General features: G+C 38.4%; 1 pseudogene; it reads left to right on the forward strand.

The window, feature by feature from the left end:
* The window catches only part of Vom2r-ps91 (vomeronasal 2 receptor, pseudogene 91), a 72397-nt pseudogene that overhangs the window by 20892 nt on the left and 27248 nt on the right, over positions 1-24257 (forward strand).

Raw genomic sequence — 24257 nt, forward strand, 5'->3', positions numbered from 1 at the left:
ACTGGAAAATATCATCCTGAGTGAAGTAACCCAATCACAGAAAAACACACATGGTATGCACTCATTGATAAGTGGCTATTAGCCCAAATGCTCGAATTACCCTAGATGCACAGAACACTTGAAACTCATGGAGGATGACCAAAATGCGAATGATTCACTCCTTCTTTAAAGGAGGGATTAGGGAGGTAAAGTTTAGAACAGAGGCAGAAGGAACACTCATTCAGCGCCTGCCCCACATGTGGCCTATACATGTACAGTCACCAAACTAGATAAGATTGATGAAGCAAAGAATTGCAGCCTGACAGGAATGGGGTGTAGATTTCTCCTGAGAGATACAGACAGAATAGAGCAAATACATAGGCGAATGCCATCATTAAACCACTGAACTGAGAACGGTATCTCTGTTGAAAAAATCAGAGAAAGAACTCAAAGAGTGTGAAGGGGCTTGAGACCCCATGTGAACAACAATTCCAACCAACCAGAGCTTCCAGGGACTAAGCCACTACCCAAATACTATACACGGACTCACCCTGGGCTCCAACCTCATAGGTAGCAATGAATAGCCTAATAAGAGCACCAGTGGAAGGGGGAGCCCTTGGTCCTGCCAAGACTGAAGCCCCAGTGAACATGATTGTTGGGGGGAGAGTTTTAGTGGGGGAAGGATAGGGAGGAGAACACCCATAGAGAAGGGGAGGGCAAGATGTTAGGGGGATGTTGACCTGGAAACCCTGAAAGGGAATAACAATTGAAATGTAAATGAGAAATACCCAAGTTAATAAAGATGGAAAAAAAGATTTAAACTTCAGAAAAAGAAAAGAAAAGAAAAGAAAAGAAAAGTTAGGGGAAGGTCTAAAGTTGTTCAAAGGGATGGTAACCCCATAGGAAGGGTACATTGCCAACTAACCCAGACCCCTCACATCTCCCAGAGACTAAGCCATCAATCAAGGATCATACATTGTCTGACCCAAAGCTGCAGGCCCATATGTAACTGAGGATTTGTCTGGCCTCAGTGGGTAAGGATGGGCCTAATCCTATACAGACTTGATGGCCTGGGAGAAGGGGAATGGAGTGAGCATACTCTCAGGGGTAATGGGATAGTGAGATGTGTGAAAAACTCTTGGAATGGGGACCAGAAAAGGAGACAACTTTTGGAATGTAAATAAATAAAACAATTTTTTTTTAAAAGGGAGAACAGGAGAGATAGCTAATCATAACAAAGAATGTATGACAAAACCATTGAAAACCTAATATATGTAATTTAACTTGAAATAATATTCTTTTAAAGATATGAGGATAGAAACATTATATGGCTAGATAATTTGAGTGTTTATAGAAGCCAAGAGTTACTAAACAAAATTCTAGTAACAGGTATAAGACAACTTCATATGACTCCTTGATCAAAGAGACCCCCAAGAGTCCCCAACCAACAATAAAAAATATAGGTTCCTGTCACTCCTTTTGGTAACAGGCCAAAAATAGTGTGTAGTAACCTAGTGCATCAGGTAACCCATACCACATCACATGCGATTACAATTGAGCTGTAAACATCTTTGTTGGCCAAATTTCATAGTATCAGATGCAGGCTGCTGGAGAGAAAGGGCATCAGTGATTGTATTAGTCTGGGCTCTTGAGAGTGACTTTTAGGATGTGGTCCAGCTAATCCAACAATGGCTGGCTATAAAGAGAAAGTCCAATCATCCAATTGTGGTTCAGTCAACAATGCTGGACATCTCAGCTGGTCTTTAGTATATGAAGGAACCCAGGAGAAGTAGGCTATAATTCCCCTGGAAAAAATTGACTTGCTAAAGAGGAGAGGGGAAGCAAGCAAAAAGCATAAGCTTCCCTCTTCTGTGTTCTATGTAGGATTTCAGCAGAAGATATATACCAGTTCTGGATTAAAGACTTGTTTTCTTAAATCAAAAGATTGGTATTAAAGGCTTCTCTTCCCACATCAAACATCTACATTAAAAGTGGATCTTCCTACTTCAAATTATGCAAAACTTCCTCACAGGTGTACCCTCCATTTTGGGTATTAGTTGACTACAGATGTAGTCAAATTCACAACCAAGAATATCCAACACAAGCCCAGCACTTGTCAACTTGACACACAATCATAACTTATGGCTGCTTAGTTTTTAAAGAAAAACAATAACCAGGTCATAATGACACCTAAACATGATATAGCTGTCCCTCATACAACTACAATTGCACTATGAATTTAACATAAGAGGCAATGCCCCTTGATAGACAATGTCTAGAGTCTCAAATATAAATATGATAACCACTGATATGCTCTTAATTGATGTTTCATTACACAATAGAGAAATTAAAGACGAAAAGACAGATATCTGTATAAACACATTCTTAACAAATATAAGAGAAACACTCACGTCAATTATAATTCTCATATCCACAACTGGTCATGTGGTCTTAGCTTCTATTTATACTTATGTTTCTCTACTACCCATCCTGTCTTTGTTCCACCCCTGGCAAGCACCTCAGCAAGTCTTGGTGCTTTTCCTGGAGTAATGATTAATAGCTTCATGTCCTCTTGTCTTGATATCATCTTGTCTTGATTTGGCTTTTGAAGTTTCCCATTGATTTAAGTGACATGACAGTGCTAGGAAACACCCTAAAGGATATTCTGAAATCAAGTCATAATCCTCCTTATCTCCATTGTGGAGAAACAAGCCCATTTTCCCATGGTAATGTGGATCAGTCACACCTCCAAACTGTTATTCTTGTTTCAGCATGCTATAGGAGTAGGGTATTGCCATGAAGGCCTGAGTATGCTTCTTATTCTCAGAATGTGGACTTTGTGACTTGGTATTAAAAATGCAGTTGAATGTTTTAAGCAGGGCTTAAGGGGCAATATGGGCAGTGTTGCCAAAAACAATGTAAATTATAATGGCCTGACTCAAGAGGTTTCAGAGGAGAATATTAGTAAGTGACAGATCATTGTTGTAATATTTGTAAGAGGAAAGTGTCTGTTTTCTTTGCTTGTCTAAAAAAATTGCCTGGGCTTTAGCCCTCAATTTATTTAAGAGTTCTGGATAAATGATATCAGCAGATGAGATATCAAGACAGTCTAATACTAATTCTGTGGTGGTGCTTAATGATTTTATGCAGATCTATAATGAAAAGAAACATGCTGAGCAAGGAAAAATACAAAAGGTTTGATTTGAAGGAGAAGAGAACACCAGGAAGTGTAATCAGACTAATTCCTGTACTCAAAAAGATAAGATTTTAAAGACTGATATTAAATGGGATAAAGGGGTGATGACCACAGGGAAAGACTCCACCAAGCTAAGCTTCCAACTTGTGAAAAGAAATTAAAGAAAAACATAAGAAGTGAAGGAAAACATCCAAGAGAGAAATTTGATACAGATGCAGTTGAACAAGAGGCCATATTCCAAACCTTGCAAGCAGCAGAACTTGACAGTTAAGGCCACATATTTTTGGCTTTAGAGTCAAGGATACAGGAAATGGGTTATAAAATCTCCCTCTGTGACTAAGGAAACCACTGGGGCCAGGTATATGACAGGAGTATCCCTGCATGCGGCCCATAGAAACTGCTGTGTAAAGCTATGCAGATAAATCCTGTATTTCATTGAAAACTCCAAGATGTTAGAGATTCCAGAGCTATGGGATGCCTGCCAAGGAAAGCTGTGAACAAGGTATGGAACCAGGTCAAGATCGAAAAGTGTGATGCAGTCAACAAACCTGAAAGGAGTTGCAGATCTGAGTTTGCCCAGATGCATTTGAATCTTGCTGTACCATGTAGCTGAGGAAGTAATAAGCTGTAATGGGGAATTTATAACTGTTTAGTTAAATTTACATAGTGCCAAACTGCCTTGTAAATAATAGTTTAAGGCTCTATTATATACCAGTGCTACTCTCAGCCACAATAGAAGAAGCCTGTCTTCACAGTAAGCACTGATTCAGTCACACTTGTTCCAGGTGCTGAGAATAAGTGACTATTGAGTGTTGAGCTCTATACTAGACATTTATTTCTAACACGCTTCTCTGAGGTCAGGAATAATTCCAGAACGGGGGATGGAAAGAATATTGCTGAAAGATATGGAGAAGTGCTGCAAATATCATCTTCTAAGAATGCAATCATGGCAATCTTGAACTCATAGAAGCTGAAGTTACTTGTGCTGGATCTACACAACACTAGCTATATCAACAATGATCTATGGAAATGGTAGGGTACCCTACTCTCCATGTTGAGCTATTGAGTACTAAAATGTCTGAGAGATTAGACATCATCATTGTTTTCAATTTTGTACCAACTGACATTCCACTTTCAAGCTCAAGAAGTTTCAAAGTATGATCAAACAGAAGACCTCACCTTCCCATAGAAAATTCTTAAATGACAGGAAAAGTAAACAATCAATTTTGCCATTCCTTGTATACAGCTTTTTTATCATTTCTTAAGTGTATATAGTAAGTATTTGATCTTTTTATCCTAATCAAACTATCTTGTCCCCTCCCCCTAGAGTTGAAACCTTTTATCCAACAGACATACCTCTCATTTTCACATCATTTCTGTGTCTCACTCTGTTTAATTATGATTCTTCACATAACCATGACTGAGTTATTTACCAAAACATGGGCAATTTATTACTAGCTACAACACTGCAGAGAATGGCACTTCCTCTCCTGGAACCACTACCAGACCATAGATCTTCAGTAAGGTATAGAGACTCATGTGTTACTCCCCCACTGAATGATGGATTGTAATGAGTAAAATTTAACACAGGTCATACATGCATAATAAATACTGCAACAAATTCATGTATGCAACAGCAGATTATCATCCAAAGTACAGTGTATTTATACTTATCCTCTATAGCTTACTTCCTATGGCCCTGTCTTCTGCAATATTCCCTGAGGGTTTAGTGTGTCTCATTTACAAGCAAGCCCTGTCTATTAATTATTCTTCTGCTGCTGTGATAAAACATCATAACTAAAAGAGAGAATATATTATTTTGCCTAATATTTCCAGAGCTAAAATCTATAATACTGGAAAGCATAGAAGCAGGCATGAAAGCTGGAACAGTCAAATGACAACTCATATTTTTACCTCAACCACAAATCAGAAACAGTGTCCAAGAAGTGGGATACATTTCTAAACTCTCAAAGACAAACTCAAGTTATATACTTCCTTAAATAAGACTGAACTATTTAAACATCGCCAAATAATACCACCAAGTGAGGACCAAAGGTTAAAATATCTGAGCCTAAGGGGAATGTTTCTAAATCAAATATCCATACTCCAGTTTCTAGACTCCAAATGTTTTGGCCATGATATAATAAAAAATTCCACACAGTCATTTATATTCTCAACACTGTTTAAAGGTCCAAAGTCAGTTCTGAGACACAATGTAATCCCTAAGAACAAACCGTTGTTGTGGCAAAAAGCAAGTTACATTTTGCCAATACATACTGGCAAAAAACACACATTACCTTTACATACTAGACCAAACCAAGACTGAAACCCAGCAAAGCAAACACTAAATCCTCTAGTTCCATATCTGACGACTGGAAATATTATTTCAAAGGGGTCCACCCCTCCACTTTTGCTGCCAGCAGCATAAATCTTTCTCATAGGATGGTACCACTTCCTATATGCAGCTTCCTTGGCAGATTTCTGACAATCCTGGCATCTCCAACATCCTGATATCTCTACTACAACCAAGGCTTCAGGTTCACAGTTTCACATAATGGCCTCTCAGGGTCTCCTGCTCTGTCAGGACGTATACACAGGTACTTCTGTAGCATATCATGCCCAGCCTTGGCAATGATCCTAAACAACAGAGTAGTAATCATTCTTACATCCTATTTATCTATATCTCTAAAGTCAACACCGCATAGATGATGTGATTAAGTTCTGCTGTCAATTTACATTGCATTTTCTCTCTAGCCTCATTCGCATTAGCAATAATGCTTTTGCTCACTTGGTATTAGTGGCAAAAAGCACTGTACTTCTTTACCAAGTAGGAAACTTATCTCAAGGTCTTGACCTGAGTCCATCCTTCTCTTTATTCCAAAGCAGGGAAAGCCTCTTCTTAATCTCCACAATAATCTCAGCCTCTCTTCAACCATAGAAAGTGCCTCCAGCATTAGCTTCCCAATGTTCTTCTCTGCAAGCCGCAGTTTTTACTTCTTTTCTGCTCCACTTGTTCTTTCTCATTCTAGATCTCTGTAAGAGTTGTTAACAATAATGATGTCACAGATTCAGTATTGGGCTGTCTTGAAATTTCACCCACCAAGAAATCACTTTGGTACTTTTTAAAAACCCTGGGGCAGGTTTTTAGGACGAAGGCAGAGGCACGTGGAATTTTACCCCCAAATGTCATAGGAATGGCCTCTTATCCAGTTGCTACTGTTTTTCCTTTCTGCAACCTCTTGATCTCTCCCCAGAGTTCATATATGCTGTTCTCAACAGTGTCTTCCAGGCTCTACTAAAAGGCCCTTTAATCTCTCTTTATAGCAATCAACTGCTTTTCTAATCCAAAGTTCCACAAACTCCCACATTCTTCCACAAAAAAACATGGTTTTGTTCTTCACAGCAATATGTCTTTCCTGGTTAATAACATCTGTGTTAGTTACATTTCTGTTGCTGCGAATAAGCACTGTGTACAAAGCAACTCAAAAGAACGTTGTCTTCCTCTTACAGTTCTAGAGGTTTAGAGGCCATAATTGTAAGGACAGCATGAGAGGACATGTTAGGCCTGCTTAACAACCAAAGCGGGATGCTGAGAGCTCACACCCTCTAACTCAAGAATGAATCAGAGCTGGCAAACTGGGGCAGTATGAATCTTTAAACTCTGAAGGTACACACCCAATGGCATACTTTCTCCAACAAGGCAGCATCTCCTAATCCTCCTCCTAACAACAGCTCCAACGAAGGAAAAACTGTTCAAATATCTGTGCCTATGAAGGACATTTTATCATTCTAACTTTTACATAAGTCAAATATACTATTTCTTAGGAATTTGACCACTTATAAACCTTTTTATTACCCACTACTCATTCCAAGAAATTCTTCTAATTAATACAGAAAGCAAAATTAACACATGAGTATTATCATAAGTATTTAGAAAGCAGGTGGATATCATTTCTACTTAGCAATGTAACTGTATGTTCCTTGCTAAGGCCAATGTCCTCCCCCACACGACTAAAAGCTATGAATTCCCTCCATGTTCTGTGTTTCAAATTCATTGTTACATTCATGTTACTATCTTCCCAGTTAACATATCTAGACAAAGAGGTCATTATCATAATCAAAGGGTTTGCAGCTGGGTACTATTGATGATTTTGCTTCCCTAAAATTATCTATGGTTTTCACCCCTGAAGGTTAGCCTAGAGAAAGGACTCTAGGCTCAGGTCTAGCTTGGTACCTTTAACAATAATATGAGTGATGGACAAGCAGAAGCAATGGCAATCGCCTGAGTTGTTTGGGCAATCTCTGGATCCCCTGACAAATATTTCCTAAGAAATTAATCTATACCCAGTACTGGGATTTTTGCTTCTTAATCTTTGGCTTCTGTGAGAAGAAATATCCAATAATGCAAGATGCCTCAATTCTAAATAAGTTTTTTATTTATAATTTTACCAGACAGAAAAACAAATAGATTTCCACAGACCTTTTTCATACTTGGTTATTTAAATTATCTCCCCATCCTCTTCTCTATTCTCTACTCCTATTCTGGGTTAAACTTTTCTACCTACAATGCTCTACCATTCCTTAAGTGTTCTAATATGTCCTCCTCAGCACCTATTGCCTCTTCTCCTTCCCTCTCTCATAAACACATTCTAACTCCCTGGTCCCTATAAACATCCCAGAGTAAGTTTACAAATCTAACCATTCAAAGTTATCATCTACAAATGACAAAGAACACATTACCTTGGTCTTCCTGGTCCTACATTGCTTCATTCAGTATGTTGATTTCCAGTTACATCCATTTTCCTAAAATTACCATAATTCCATTTTTCTTTACAGATGAATGAGTCCATTATGTAAATGTACCACATTTTAATTATCTATTTATCAGTATGGACATCTATGCTGATTTCATTTCCTAAATGTTTTGAAATAGACTGCCTTTGCAGTAAGATTTAAGGTCCTTTCAGCATATGCCTTTTTATTTACTTAAATAAAAAGGGAAGGAAAACTATTTCTTTGTTGTTCTCATTATTGCTGTTTTTGAAGAATGTAATATGCTTAGATTTCCTGGTTTCACATGTACTATGCGGCCAAGACCTACAGCAAACTTCTGATCCTCCTTCCTCTACATCCTGAGTGCTGAGATAGCAGACATGAACAACTATACCCAGTCTATGCATAGCCGGGATCAAACCCAGGATTTCACCAATGCTAGGCGACTCTACCAACTGAACTACATCTCTGTAAGAAAAATTACCGGTGTGTCTAAGTAATGTTAAGCCTACTCCTGACACTTAAAGAATTTTATCTATCACCATTTTAGGTATTCAAGGACTCATTTTACTCTGAGCAATGTACTGGCTAGTCTTTTCAATTTGACACAAATGAAAATTACATGGGAAGGGGTAAACTCAACTGAATAATTGTATCTATCAGATTGGCGTGTGGGCAAGTCTGTGGGTCATTTTCTTGATTAACAATTGATGATATGTTGAAGAGGCCAGCCCACTGTAGACAGTGCCATCCCTAGTCAAGTTGTCCTGAGTTGCATAAGAATGAACACTGAGTAAGCCATGGACATTCCTCCACAGTCTCTGCTTTATTTTCTACCTCCAGGTTCCTGCCTTGATTTCTTGTTTTGGCCTTCCACAGTCTTCAGGACTGTAACCTGTAAGCTCTTTATCAAAGCAACAGAAAGGAAACCAAGACAGGTTAATTCTGAAAATAAATGGATGGGCTAACTTTTCTTAGACAAACTGACAATTACCTCACTTTCATTCGTTTACTAAGTATTTTGTGAATGATTCAGAACTGTCTGTTGGACTGACATTTTCAGAAATGTTACACAATTAGTCATACATATGCTGCCATTTGTCCTATGTTTTTTATACCTGTTTTAAATTTGCCTTATGCTTCAAAGATATACATAATAAGAGACTTTCACTTGCGTTATTTGTCTTCACTCTGGTACTAACTTAATCATAAGGTAATGCATAATCTATCCTTTTTAGCTGCACCCTTTTCTGAAGAATATGCAGTTTCGTAATCCCTCTGGAGAATAAGTGAGTTTGGATGAGAAATTGAAATTGAATGCAGAGTATGATATTCTCAACTACTGGAACTTTCCAGAAGGTCTTCAACTTAAGGTGAAAGTTGGATAATTTTCCCCTTATGGTCCACTTGGTCAACAATTATCTTTATCTGAGGATACAATAGAATGGCCAACCGAAATTATACTGGTGAGTTGGGTATAGTGGTGACACTTTGAACTACATGTAGTAAAAATCATCTTGCATGCACTACCCTAACCCAAGAAGTTATCTGCAAAAGACACACTCTCATAAAGAAAAAAGTAGTTTCTTCCAGTGGAGGCACACTTCAGGGCAGGCTCTAAACCCAGGAAGCTCAGTGCTACTTAGATAGATTATTTAAAAATTAATTTTTATACATATTTCTTTGTTTGGGCACTTATTGTTGTATTGGTCTTTTGCTTGTGTGTGTGTGTTGGGTATTTGTTTTCTGGTTTTTTTTCTTGTTTTTAAAACAGAAAGAAAAGGGATGGAGTTCAGTGAGTGATGAGTTCGTGGAGAACTTAATGTCTCACTTTCACCAATGAACAGGTCATCTAGTCAAAAACTACATATAGAAATACTAAAGCTAAAGTATGTTATAAACCAAGTGACCTAACAGATATCTGTAGAACATTCCAACCAAACAGACAAGAATATATCTTCTTTTCAAGACTTCATGACACTTTCTTCAAAAAGACATTCTCAGTCTTATAGCAAGTCTCAATAAATGGTAAAAATGGAAATAAACTCTTATGTTATACACCCTATCCACCTAAATATCAACAATGACAGAAAAAAAAACAGAGAACTTACAAACTCACAGAAACTGAAAACTCTCAACTGAATGAAGCAATGAGTCAAAAAGAAAGAAATTAAGGAGTTTCTAGATTGTAATGAATATGAATACACAACATACCCAAACTTAGAAAACTGGGGTTTAAATTAAGCTCATGGGAAGACATAATGAATATGTGGGCACAGGCATGGGAACAGCTAAGGGTGTTATTTCTCAAGAAGGAAGAGTGGAAACCAACAAATGTGAAAAGAAACACAGAAATGCCTTTGGCTTTCACAAATTCCTGGAAAATAGTTAGGTTTAATGATGTTCCCAACCTCAAATGTTTTTCAGGAGGAAAAAAAACCATTGTTTTGATTTATGTAACCTTGAATATGCTAGCGTATGAATAATCAGGCTTCCTTTATTAAATGTAAATCTGTAATTTTATTATGAAAGGAAATGTAGCAATAAAAAGACACTTCAAACCAAAATTAACTGAAAGAGAAGGGGATAGTTATCAAAGGAAAAAAATCCACAAAAATGATATGCCAATTTTTTTATAATTCTTTTTTTATTACTTTTTTTTATTAACTAAGTATTTCTTATTTACATTTTGAGTGTTATTCCCTTTCCCGGGCTCTGGGCCAACATCCCCCTAACCCCTCCCCTTCCCCTTCTTTATGGGTGTTCCCCTCCCCATCCTCCCCCCATTGCCGCCCTCCCCCCAACAATCACGTTCACTGGGGGTTCAGTCTTAGCAGGACCAAGGGCTTCCCCTTCCACTGGTGCTCTTCTTAGGCTATTCATTGCTACCTATGAGGTCAGAGTCCAGGGTCAGTCCAAGTATAGTCTTTAGGTAGTGGCTTAGTCACTGTAAGCTCTGGTTACTTGGCATTGTTGTTCATATGGGGTCTCGAGCCCCTTCAAGTTCTTCCAGTTCTTTCTCTGATTCCTTCAACGGGAGTCCTATTCTCAGTTCAGTGGTTTGCTGCTGGCATTCGCCTCTGTATTTGCTGTATTCTGGCGGTGTCTCTCAGGAGAGATCTACATCCGGCTCCTGTTGGCCTGCACTTCTTTGCTTCATCCATATTGTCTAATTGGGTGGCTGTATATGTATGGGCCACATGTAGGGCAGGCTCTGAATGGGTGTTCCTTCTGTCTCTGTTATAATCTTTGCCTCTCTATTCCCTGCCAAGGGTATTCTTGTTCCCCTTTTAAAGAAGGACTGAAGCATTCACATTTTGATCATTCCTGTTGAGTTTCATGTGTTCTATGCATCTAGGGTAATTCAAGCATTTGGGCTAATAGCCACTTATCAGTGAGTTTAATGAGTGCATACCATGTGCGTTTCTCTGTGATTGGGTTACCTCACTCAGGATGATATTTTCCAGTTCCAATCATTTGCCTATGAATTTCATAAAGGCATTGTTTTTGATAGCTGAGTAATATTCCATTGTGTAGATATACCGCATATTCTATATCCATTCCTCTGTTGATGGGCATCTGGGTTCTTTCCAGATTCTGGCTATTATAAATAAGGCTGCTATGAACATATTGGAGCACGTGTCTTTTTTATACGTTGGGGCATCTTTTAGGTATATGCCCAAGAGAGGTATAGCTGGATCCTCAGGTAGTTCAATATCCAATTTTCTGAGGAACCTCCAGACTTATTTCCAGAATGGTTTTACCAGTCTGCAATCCCACCAAAAATGGAGGAGTCTTCCTCTTTCTCCACATCCTTGCCAACATTTGTTGTCACCTGAGTTTTTTTATCTTAGCCATTCTCACTGGTGTGATGTGAAATCTCAGGGTTGTTTTGATTTGCATTACCCTTATGACTAAAGATGTTGAACACTTCTTTAGGTGTTTCTCAGTCATTCGGCATTCCTCAGCTTTGAACTCTTTGTTTAGCTCTGAACCCCATTTTTTAATAGGGTTATTTGTCTTCCTGTGGTCTAACTTCTTGAGTTCTTTGTATATTTTGGATATAAGCCCTCTATCTCTTGTAGGATTGGTAAAGATCTTTTCCCAATCTGTTGGTTGCCGTTTTGTCCTAACCACAGTGTCCTTTGCCTTACAGAAGCTTTGCAGTTTTATGAGATCCCATTTGTCGATTCTTGATCTTAAAGCATAAGCCATTTGTGTTTTGTTCAGGAAATTTTTTCCAGTGCCTATGTGTTCGAGATGGTGCCTTCGTTTTTCTTCTATTAGTTTGAGTGTATCTGGTTTGATGTGGAGGTCCTTGATCCACTTGGACTTAAGCTTTGTACAGGGTGATAAGCATGGATCGATTTGCATTCTTCTACATTTTGACCTCCAGTTGAACCAGCACCATTTGCTGAAAATGCTATCTTTTTTCCATTTGATGGTTTTGGCTCCTTTGTCAAAAATCAAGTGCCCATAGGTATGTGGGTTCATTTCTGGGTCTTCAATTCTGTACCATTGGTCTATCTGTCTGTCTCTGTACCAATACCATGCAGTTTTTATCACTATTGATCTGTAATACTGCTTGAGTTCAGGGATAGTAATTCCTCCTGAAGTCCTTATATTGTTGAAGATAGTTTTAGGTATCCTGGGTTTTTTGTTATTCAAGATGAATTTGCAAATTGTTCTGTCTAACTCTTTGAAAAATTGGATTGGTATTTTGATGGGGATTGCATTGAATCTGTAGATTGCTTTTGGTAAAATGGCCATTTTTACTATATTAAACCTGCCAATCCATGAGCATGGGAGATCTTTCCATCTTCTGAGGTCTTCTTCAATTTCTTTCTCCAGTGTCTTGAAGTTCTTATTGTACAGATCTTTCACTTGCTTGGTTAAAGTTACTCTGAGGTATTTTATATTATTTGGGACTACTATGAAGGGTTTCATTTCCCTAATTTCTTTCTCAGCTTGTTTCTCTTTTGTGTAGAGGAAGGCTACTGATTTATTTGATTTAATTTTATACCCAGCCACTTGGCTGAAGTTGTTTACCAGCTTTAATAGTTCTCTGGTGGAACTTTTCGGATAACTTAAATATACTATCACATCATCTGCAAATAGTGATATTTTGACTTCTTCTCTTCCAATCTGTATCCCCTTGATCTCCTTTTGTTGTCTGATTGTTCTCGCTAGAACTTCAAGAACTATATTGAATAAGTAGGGAGAGAGTGGCCAGCCTTGTCTAGGCCCTGATTTTAGTGGGATTGCTTCAAGTTACTCTCCATTTAGTTTAATGTTAGCAACTGCTTTGCAGTATATAGCTTTTACTATGTTTAGGTATGGGCCTTGATTTCCTATTCTTTCCAGGACTTTTATCATGAAGGGGTGTTGAATTTTGTCAAATGATTTCTCAGCATGTAATGAAATGATCATGTGGTTTTGTTCTTTCAGTTTGTTTATATAATGGATCACGATGATGGTTTTCCGTATATTAAACCACCCCTGCATGTTGGATGAAGCCTACTTGATCATGGTTGATAATTGTTTTGATGTGCTCTTTGATTTGTTTTGCCAGAATTTTATTGAGTATTTTTGCGTCGATATTCATAAGGGAAATTGGTCTGAAGTTCTCTTTCTTTGTTGGGTCTTTGTGTGGTTTAGGTATAAGAGTAATTGTGGCTTCATAGAAGGAATTCGGTAGTGCTCCATCTGTTTCAATTTTGTGGAACTGTTTGGATAGTATTGGTATGAGGTCTTCTATGAAGGTCTGATAGAAATCTGCAATAAACCCGTCTGGACCTGGGCTCTTTTTGGTTGGGAGACCTTTAATGACTGCTTCTATTTCCTTAGGAGTTATGGGGTTGTTTAACTGGTTTATCTGTTCCTGATTTAATTTCAGTACCTAGTATCTGTATAGGAAATTGTCCATTTCCTGAAGATTTTCAAGTTTTGTTGAATATAGGCTTTTATAGTAAGATCTGATGATTTTTTGAATTTCCTCTGAATCTGTAGTTATGTCTTCCTTTTCATTTCTGATTTTGTTAATTTGGACACACTCTCTGTGTCCTCTTGTTAGTCTGGCTAAGGGTTTTTCTATCTTGTTGATTTTCTCAAAGAACCAGCTTTTGGTTCTGTTGATTCTTTCTATGGTCCTTTTTGTTTCTACTTGGCTGATTTCAGCTCTGAGGTTTATTATTTCCTGCCTTCTACTCCTCCTGGGTGTATTTGCTTCTTTTTGTTCTAGAGCTTTTAGGTGTGCTGTCAAGCTGCTGACATAGGCTCTCTCCTGTATCGTTCTGCAGGCACTAAGAGCTATGAGTTTTCCTCTTAGCCCAGCTTTCATTGTGTCCCATAAGTTTGGGTATGTTGTACCTTCATTTTCATTAAATTCCAAGAAGTCTTTAATTTTTTTCATTATTTCTTCCTTGACCAGTTTATCATTGAGTAGAGCATTGTTCAACTTCCACGCATATGTGGGCATTCTTCCCTTATTGTTATTGAAGACCAGCTTTAGGCCCTGGTGGTCTGATAACATGCACGGGATTATTTCTATCTTTCTGTACCTGTTGAGGCCCGTTTTTTGACCAATTATATGGTCAGTTTTGGAGAAAGTATCATGAGGAGCTGAGAAGAATGTATATCCTTTTTCTTTAGGATAGAATGTTCTATAAATATCTGTTAAGTCCATTTGGTTCATGACTTCTCTTTGTCTACGTCTCTGTTTAATTTCTGTTTCCATGACCTGTCCATTGACGAGCGTGTGGTGTTGAAATCTCCTACTATTATTGTGTGAGGTGCAATGTGTGTTTTGAGCTTTAGTAAGGTTTCTTTTATGTATGTAGGTGCCCTTGTATTTGAGGCATAGATATTTAGGATTGAGAGTTCATCTTGGTGGATTTTTCGTTTGATGAATATGAAGTGTCCTTCCTTATCTTTTTTGATGACTTTTAGTTGAAAATTGTTTTTATTTGATATTAGAATGGCTACTCCATAATACTGCTTGAGTTCAGGGATAGTGATTCCCCCTGAAGTCCTTTCATTGTTGAGGATAGCTTTAGCTATCCTGGGTTTTTTGTTATTCCAAATGAATTTGCAAATTGTTCTGTCTAACTCTTTGAAGAATTGGATTGGCATTTTGATGGGGATTGCATTGAATCTGTAGATTGCTTTTGGTAAAATGGCCATTTTTACTATATTAATCCTGCCAATCCATGAGCATGGGAGATCTTTCCATCTTCTGAGGTCTTCTTCAATTTCTTTCCTCAGTGTCTTGAAGTTCTTATTGTACAGATCTTTTACTTGCTTTGTTAAAGTCACTCCAAGGTACTTTATATTATTTGGGTCTATTATGAAGGGTGTCGTTTCCCTAATTTCTTTCTCGGCTTGTTTCTCTTTTGTATAGAGGAAGGCAACTGATTTATTTGAGTTAATTTTATACCCAGCCACTTGGCTGAACTTGTTTATCAGCTTTAGTAGTTCTCTGGTGGAACTTTTGGGATCACTTAAATATACTATCATATCATCTGCAAATAGTGATATTTTGACTTCTTCTTTTCCGATCTGTATCCCCTTGACATCCTTTTGTTGTCTGATTGCACTGGCTAGAACTTCAAGAACTATATTGAATAAGTAGGGAGAGAGTGGGCAGCCTTGTCTAGTCCCTGATTTTAGTGGGATTGCTTCAAGTTTCTCTCCATTTAGTTTAATGTTAGCAACTGGTTTGCTGTATATGGCTTTTACCATGTTCAGGTATGGGCCTTGAATTCCTATTCTTTCCAGGACTTTTATCATGAAGGGGTGTTGAATTTTGTCAAATGCTTTCTCAGCATCTAATGAAATGATCATGTGGTTTTGTTCTTTCAGTTTGTTTATATAATGTATCACGTTGATGGTTTTCCGTATATTAAACCATCCCTGCATGCCTGGGATGAAGCCTACTTGGTCATGGTGGATGATTGTTTTGATGTGATCTTGGATTCGGTTTGCCAGAATTTTGTTGAGTATTTTTGCGTCGATATTCATAAGGGAAATTGGTCTGAAGTTCTCTTTCTTTGTTGTGTCTTTGTGTGGTTTAGGTATAAGAGTAATTGTGGCTTCGTAGAAGGTATTCGGTAGTGATCCATCTGTTTCAATTTTGTGGAATAGTTTGGATAATATTGGTATGACGTCTTCTATGAAGGTTTGATAGAATTCTGCACTAAACCCGTCTGGGCCTGGGCTCTTTTTGGTTGGGAGACCTTTAATGACTGCTTCTATTTCCTTAGGAGTTATGGGGTTGTTTAACTGGTTTATCTGTTCCTGATTTAACTTCGCTACTGCAGCTTGCTTCTTCTGATCATTTGGTTGGAAATTTGTTTTCCACCCTTTCACTCTGAGGTAGTGTCTGTCTTTGTCTCTGAGGTGTGTTTCCTGTTGGCAGCAGAATGCAGGGTCCTCATTGCATATTCAGTTTGTTAATCTATGTCTTTTTATTGGGGAGTTGAGACCATTGATGTTGAGAGATATTAAGGAATAGTGATTATTGCTTCCTGTTATATTCATATTTGGATGTGAGGTTATGCTTGTGTGCTTTACTTCTCTTTGTTTTGTTGCCAAGACGATTAGTTTCTTGCTTTTTCTAGGGTGTAGCTTGCCTCCTTATGTTGGGCTTTACCATTTATTATCCTTTGTAGCACTGGATTTGTAGAAAGATATTGTGTAATTTTGTTTTTGTCATGGAATATCTTGGTTTCTCCATCTATGTTAATTGAGAGTTTTGCAGGATACAGTAACCTGGGCTGGCCTTTGTGTTCTCTTAGTGTCTCTATGACATCTGTCCAAGATCTTCTGGCTTTCATAGTCTCTGGTGAAAACTCTGGTGTGATTCTGATAGGTCTGCCTTTATATGTTACTTGACCTTTTTCCCTTACTGTTTTAATATTCTTTCTTTATTTGGTTTCATTTGGTGTTTTGACTATTATGTGATGGGAGGTGTTTCCTTTCTGGTCCAATCTATTTCGAGTTTTGTAGGCTTCTTGTATGCTTATGGGCATCTCTTTCTTTAGCTTGGGGAAGTTTTCTTCTATGATTTTGTTGAAGATGTTGAGCTGGGAGTCTTCACACTCTTCTATACCTATTATCCTTAGGTTTGATCTTCTCATTGAATCCTGGATTTCCTGTTTGTTTTGGACCAACAGCTTTTTCCGCTTTACATTATCTTTGACAGTTGAGTCGATGATTTCTATGGAATCTTCTACTTCTGAGATTCTTTCTTCTATCTCTTGTATTCTGTTGGTGGTGTTTGTATCTACGGCTCCTTGTCTCTTCCTTTGGTTTTCTATATCAAGGGTTGTTTCCATGTGTTCTTTCTTGATTGCTTCTAATTCCATTTTTAATTCCTTCTACTGTTTGATTGTGTTTTCCTGGAATTCTTTCAGGGATTTTTCTGATTCCTCTCTGTAGGCTTCTACTTGTTTATTTATGTTTTCCTGCATTTCTCTAAGGGAGTTCTTCATGTCTTTCTTGAATTCCTCCAGCATCATGATCAAATATGATTTTGAAATTAGATCTTGCTTTTCTGGTGTGTTTGGATATTCCGTGTTTGCTTTGGTGGGAGAATTGGGCTCCGATGATGCCATGTAGTCTTGGTTTCTGTTGCTTGGGTTCCTGTGCTTGCCTCTCACCTTCAGATTATCTCTAGTGTTACTTTGTTCTGCTATTTCTGACAGTGTCTAGACTGTCCTATATGCCTGTGTGTCAGGAGTGCTGTAGACCTGTTTTCCTGTTTTCTTTCAGCCAGTTATGGGAAGAGAGTGTTCTGCTTTCGGGTGTGTAGTTTTTCCTATCTACAGGTCTTCAGCTGTTCCATTGGGCCTGTGCCCTGAGTTCACCAGGCATGTTGCTTGGAGCAGAAAAGTTGGTCTTACCTGCGGTCCTGAGGCTCAAGTTTGCTCGTGGAGTGTTGCTTATGAGCTCTCTGTGGGGGCAGCAACCAGGAGGACCAGTGCCGCCCTTTCCAGGAGCCCCCATGCACCAGAGTCCCAGATGGCATTTGGTGTTTTCCTCTGTAGTCAGAGATCTGGACAGAGTGTAGTCTCTTCTGGTTTCCCAGGCATGTCTGCCTCTCTGAAGTTTCAGCTCTCCCTCCCATGGGATTTGGGTGCAGAGAACTGTTTATTTGGTCAGTTCCTTCAGGTTCTGGCGTTGTCTCAGATGCAGTGGACCTGCTGCTCCTGGGCCCTTATCTACGGGAACCCAGAGGCAGTATACAGTTTCCTCTTGGGCCAGGGATGTGGGCAGGGGAGGGCAGTGTTGGTGGTCATTTCTGCTTGGCAATCTCAGGAGTGCCCACCTGTCCGGGCGGTGAGCTCTCTCTCCCAGGGGTTTGAGAGCAGAGAGCTGGTGATATGTCAATTCTTAACATCTATGTTTCAAACTCAAGGGCACCAACATTTCTAATTTGGGAGAATTCAATGCCTCACTTTCACCAATGAACAGGTCATCTTTAATTGTACAGTTTACACTCTTGTGTTCTCTAGCTTAGAATCCACTGTATTTCCCATTTCAATTCTTTAGCGTGCATGCAAGAAGGAATTCAGATCAACTTTCATGTTAAACTCTTTGGAGTGTATCTGTACTCCAAAGTACAAAGTAGTATATGTGAGTCAATACGTGACTTGTCTTCACTGGTCTTTGCTGGTCTTCACTAGTCTTCAACGATCATTACCGGTCTTTGTTGGTCTTCACTGGCCTTCACTGATCATTGCTGGTCTTTCATGCTCTTCACTGGTCTTTATTTCATAGAGAGGAATGCGACAAAGAATTTCACATGGTATTTGATTCTTGCCTTATCTGCTGATTTGGTGGAGCCTTTCAGTTTCTGCTGGACTGAGCTACTGTTACTGATTCACGTTTGTTGTTTATTATTGGACTTGACTGCTGGTATCTTAACCTGAAAGAATGGAATCACCTCTGCAGTTGATTTTCTTCCATCTGCTCAAACATATGTCTTCTTGGCACATGTACTCTGGCAACTGTCACCTCATGCCTGCTTTGATTCTGTCTCTCTTGGCTCTTGCACCCTACTACTACAAAAGTCATGCAAATGCATCAGACAGCTCACCTCACCTTGCTAGACACCCATCAGGTGAAAAGGAATGTCTGTGCATGCCCAGCAGTAGAAAGCCAACAAAAAATACTTAGTGACATCTTTGGGAGTTCATTTTCTCTTAATGTTGTATCGGGACATTTTTTAGTGTTACGATAAGGGTTTTTTTTTGTGTTTTTGTGAGTATCCTGTCTGCCATCGTGAATCCTGTTTGCCATCGTGTATGTATGAGTGTGTGTGTGTGTGTGTATGTGTGTGTGTGTGTGTAGTGTGTGTATGTGTCTGTGTGTGTGCATGTGTGTGTGTTTCATGTGCTTTATATTTGGCTTTTTTCTTCTGTTTGTGTTATTTTAAATTTTTGTTTTGTTTTATTTAATTTTGCAGTATTATTCATCATTATTATTCTATAGACATCTTTTTGTTTCCTAATGAAGACAGAAAGGGGATATTCAGATGGGAGAAGAAAGGGACAGGAATTAGTGAGAGCCGGACAAGGGGAAACCATAATCAAAACACACTGAAAGAAAAAAATTCCATAAGAAGACCTAACAAATGGGAAAAAACAGTTTTTTTAAAAAGAATAATTACAAGAAACATACACAGGCAAACAAAGCACACAGAAACGAAATCAAGGTCAGAAACCATAATACATGAACAAAGACTAATGAGACAAAATAAATGGTCAAACAAAGCAGTAGAAGACAAAAGTCTGCAACAATACTATTGTCCATCTACAGCTTGACATTGGGACTATCATTAAATGTGGTTAATATACACAATGAGACTCCATTATGTAAAACTGATTTACAGATGTCAGTTGGAGATAGGATCTTGGTCCATTTTTCCCTCTCAGCACTGAAACTGTGTTTAGCTTGAACCTATTCAGTCCCTGGACATGCTGACAAAGTGCGATTTCTCATGTTCATCAGTTCTAATTTGTCTGGAGATACTGCTCTGCCTCCTCTTGCACAAAGTTCCGCAAAGCCTGAGGGAAGGGATTTGATGAAGATATCCTATTTAGAAGTGAGTGTTCCAAATTCTCTTACTCTTGCACATAGTCTAATCATAAGTCTCTGTGGTCCAATCCACTCAAAGTTTCTCTGATGATGATTAAGGGAGGCACTGACCTCTTTATGGCACAAGAGTCATTTTATTTGTGTGTTCCTTTAGAATACTAATACTACTTTGTTTTCCCTAAGTCTCTAGAATATCCAATATAGGGCTTTCAAACTCATGTCATTTTCTTTCTGTAGCTTTTTTCAGAAATTAATTTACATTGCATCCTGACCAAACTTCTCTCCCTAGTCTAATTCCAATCCCTGCCTCTTCCTATCTCCCTTTTCATTTCTCCTCAGAGAAGGAGAAAACTCCCACACATATCAACCTGCCTAAGCCTATGAAATTGTAATAGGAATAAGCACACCTTCTATTCTTAAGTCTACACAAGACAGCTGAGTTAGGGGAAAGGAATTCAAAGGCAGGCAACAGAGTAAGAGACAGACCATGATCCAGTTGTAGAAGACCCACATGAAGACAAAGCTGCACATCTGATATATATGTGTAGGGCTCTTAGGTCTGTTCCACTTATGCTTTTTAGTTGCTGGTGCCCTTGACCTCTCTGGCTCCTTCAATCCTTTCTTGCTTTTTTCCACAAGATCCTCTGAGCTAATGCTAGACCAAGGGTGTCTGCTTCTGTTTCTAACAATCAGCTGCTAGATGAATCCTCTCCAATGACAGTTATGTTAGGCTCCTGTCCATAAGTATACCAGACTATCCGTAATATTGTAATGGGTGGGCTCTCTCTCATGACATGGGACTCAGGTTGTAACAATCATTGGTTGGCTATTCCCTCCTATTTTGCTCCAAGTTTATCACTGCACATCATGTAGGCAGGACAAGTTGTGGGTTGGAGGTTTTCTGGCTGGGTTGGTGCCCCATTCCTCTAATGGAAGTCGTCACTGGTTACAGGGAGTTGCTATTTCATGTTCTATATCCACTAATGCTGAAAGCCTTGGCTAGTCTCATGCTCATAGATTCCTGGGGTTCCCTTTCTCCTGGGTTTTTGCTCCTTCCAGAGATGCCCCCATACCTCACTACAAACACCAGCACCCTGTCCTAGTCTTCTCTACCTATCTTCTCCCCACAGTTGATTCCTCCTGTTACCCTCCCCTCTCTGTCTCCTACCAAGTTCCCTCAATCCATCCACCCCCAATTTCTATGGAATTTCCTGTTCTCAGTGAGATTCAAGCACACCCTTCCCCTTAGGTTTACTTGTTGTTTAGCTGTTTTGTGTCTATGGATTCCAGCATCAATATTTTGCATTTGATGGCTTATAAGTGAGTTCATACCATGGGTGACTTTCTGCATCTGGAGTGCCTCATTAAGAATGATTTTTTTCTAGTTTCACCCATTTGTCTGCAAATTATGACATCCCTGTTTTTAATAGCAAAATTGTATTTCATTGTGTAAAGGTACTACATTTTCTTTACTCATTCTTCATTTGAGGGACATGTAAATTGCTTCTGGTTTCTGGCTGTTACAAATAAACCTTCTATGAACATAGTTGAGAAAGTGTCCTTGTTACCAAGGAGAATCTTTTGTGTATATTCCCTGTAATGGCATAGCTAAGTCTTCAGGTAGAAGTTTACTCCAGTTTCTGAGAAGCTGCCAACAGGATTTCCAAAGTGGCTGTACAAGTTTGCACTTCCACCAGCAAAGTAGTAGTAGTATTCTCTTTACTCTACATCCTGACCAGCCTTAGCTTTCACTTGAGTTTTTAAAATAAGCCATTCTGACATCTGTATGATTGACTCTGAGTTGCTCTGATTTGCATTTTTCTGATGACTAAAGCTGTTGAGCATTTCATAGTGCTTCTTGGGTATTAGAGATTAGTCTGTTGAGAGTATTCTGCTTAGTTTCTGTACCCCATTTTAAATTGGTTGATTAGGTGTGCTGTTCATTCTCTTGAGTTCTTCATATATTTTTGAATATCAGCCCTTTGTCAGATGTAGGACTGATAAAAGTTCTCCCATTCTGTAGGCTTACATTTTGTTCTATTGAATGTATCCTTTGCTTTAACAGAAGAATTCTTGATCTTAGTGCCTGAGTTATTGGTGATCTGTTCAGGAAGTTGTCTCTCTTGCCAATATGTTCAAGACCCACTTCTTTTCCCTTAGATTTAGTATTACTTGATTTATGTTGAGGTTTTTGACTCACTTGTGCTTAAATTTTGTGCGGGGTGATCAGTGTGAATCTAATTGGATTATTCTACATGCAGACATAGAATTAACCCAACATTTGTTGAAAATGCTTTTTTTTTCCTTAGTACATCTTTGGCTTCTTTATCAAAAAATCAAGTGTCCATAGGTGAATGGGTTTATTTCTAGATAACCAATTCTATTACATTGGTCAAACTGTCTGTTTTTATGCCAATACCATGTTGTTTATTTTACTGTTTCCCTTGAAACAGTACAGCTTTTCTGTAAGGCTTGAAATCAGATGTGATATCTCCAGATCTTTTATTGTACAGGATTGTTTTATCTATCTTGGAATTTCTCTTTTGCCATATGAAATTGAGAATTGGCATTTTAAGGTCTTTAAAGAACTGTGTTGTAATTTTATGCAAATTTCATTAATTTGTAGATTCCTTTTTTGTTTGATGGTCATTTTTACTATGTTAATCCTACCAATGCATGAGCATGAGAGATCTTTCCATCTTCTGATATCCTGCTCAATTTCTTTCCTCTAGACATGAAGTTCTTCTCATACATATCTTTCACTTGCTGGTTATAAATACACCAAGATATTTTATATCATTTGTGGCTGTTGCAAAGGGTATTGTTTCCCTAATTTCTTTCTCAGCACATTCATTATTTGTATAAATGAGGGTATTGATATTTTTAGATATTTTTTTGTGTTTAGCCACTTAGCTAAAGGTGTTTATTAGGTATTTTAGTTCTCTGGTAAAATTTTTGTGGTCATTTATGTATACTATTATAGTACATGTGAATAGTAATACTTTGACTTCTTCCTTTCCAATTTGTATACACTTGATAACTTCTAGTTGTCTTATTCTCTAGCTTAAACTTCAAGTGCTACATTGAATAAATACATAAAGAGTGTACAGCCTTGTAATGTCCCCAATTTTAGCGAATCACTTAAAGTTTCTCTCCATTGAATTTTATGTTGACTATTAGCTTACTACATATTACCTTTATTATGTTTTGGTATGCAGTTTGTGTCTCTGAGCTCTCCAATACTTTTAACATGAAGGGGAGTTTGTAGGCATTCATGTTTTGCAGCCTACTTTTAATAGGGGTTCAACCTCTCCTCTAGCCCACCAGCTAGTAGAAATAGTGGAAGAGAAAAGTTATTAGGATATGGATGAAGTGGGCCTGTTGAGCAATAGTTCTTTTGGGGTGAGCTTGATCTTCTTTCTCAGCAGTTCATTCCCATCCAAACACCAAATAGGACTCAGCAGCTGCAGACCAGTATTCTAGATAGGCAGACACCAGGCACAAACCAACAGCTGAAGTTCAGTCCTGAAGAAATCATAAGACTCACCAACTGGTCATGGAAGTAGCAAGATGCTGTCTGAGTCTCGCAAGCACTTCATGTATGAGTTTATCTCAATAGTTGTGTTACCACAAGTTGAACTCAACAACGCTATGTGGACCAAACCAATACACAACACAGTGCAGGGGAATATGTATGTGGGGGGGACTAAGGAGGATATATACGGGGAATACCCATATGAAGGAGGGGAGGGAATGGGAGCTTATGGAATGGAAAACACGAAGGTATTCTGGTAGGTTTGGTAGGGCTGAATTTGTGCATGGACAGCATTTAAATTTAGTTTTGTCATATAATGTTTTCTCCATTATGAGGATTGAAACTTCTGTGTATAATAATCTGGGCTGGCATGTATGGTCTTTTAGAGACTGCAAGACTTCTGTCCAGGCTTATAAGGATCTTAGAGTCTCTTTTGAGAAGTTGGGTGTAATTCTTATAGGTGCCTTTGTATGTTACTTGGGCTTTTTCCTTGCCCTGTTAATACTCTTTCTTCATTCTACAGATTTAGTATTTTGATTATTATATGGTGCAAATACACTTTTTGGTCTAATCTAATTGATTTTCTGTAAGCATCTTGTGTGTTTATAGACATTTCTTTCTTTAGGTTGGGGAAATTTCATTCTACAATTTTGTTGAAAAAAATTCTGGAACTTG

Source organism: Rattus norvegicus, chromosome 12, assembly GCF_036323735.1.
Source record: "Rattus norvegicus strain BN/NHsdMcwi chromosome 12, GRCr8, whole genome shotgun sequence".
NCBI lineage: Eukaryota > Metazoa > Chordata > Mammalia > Rodentia > Muridae > Rattus > Rattus norvegicus.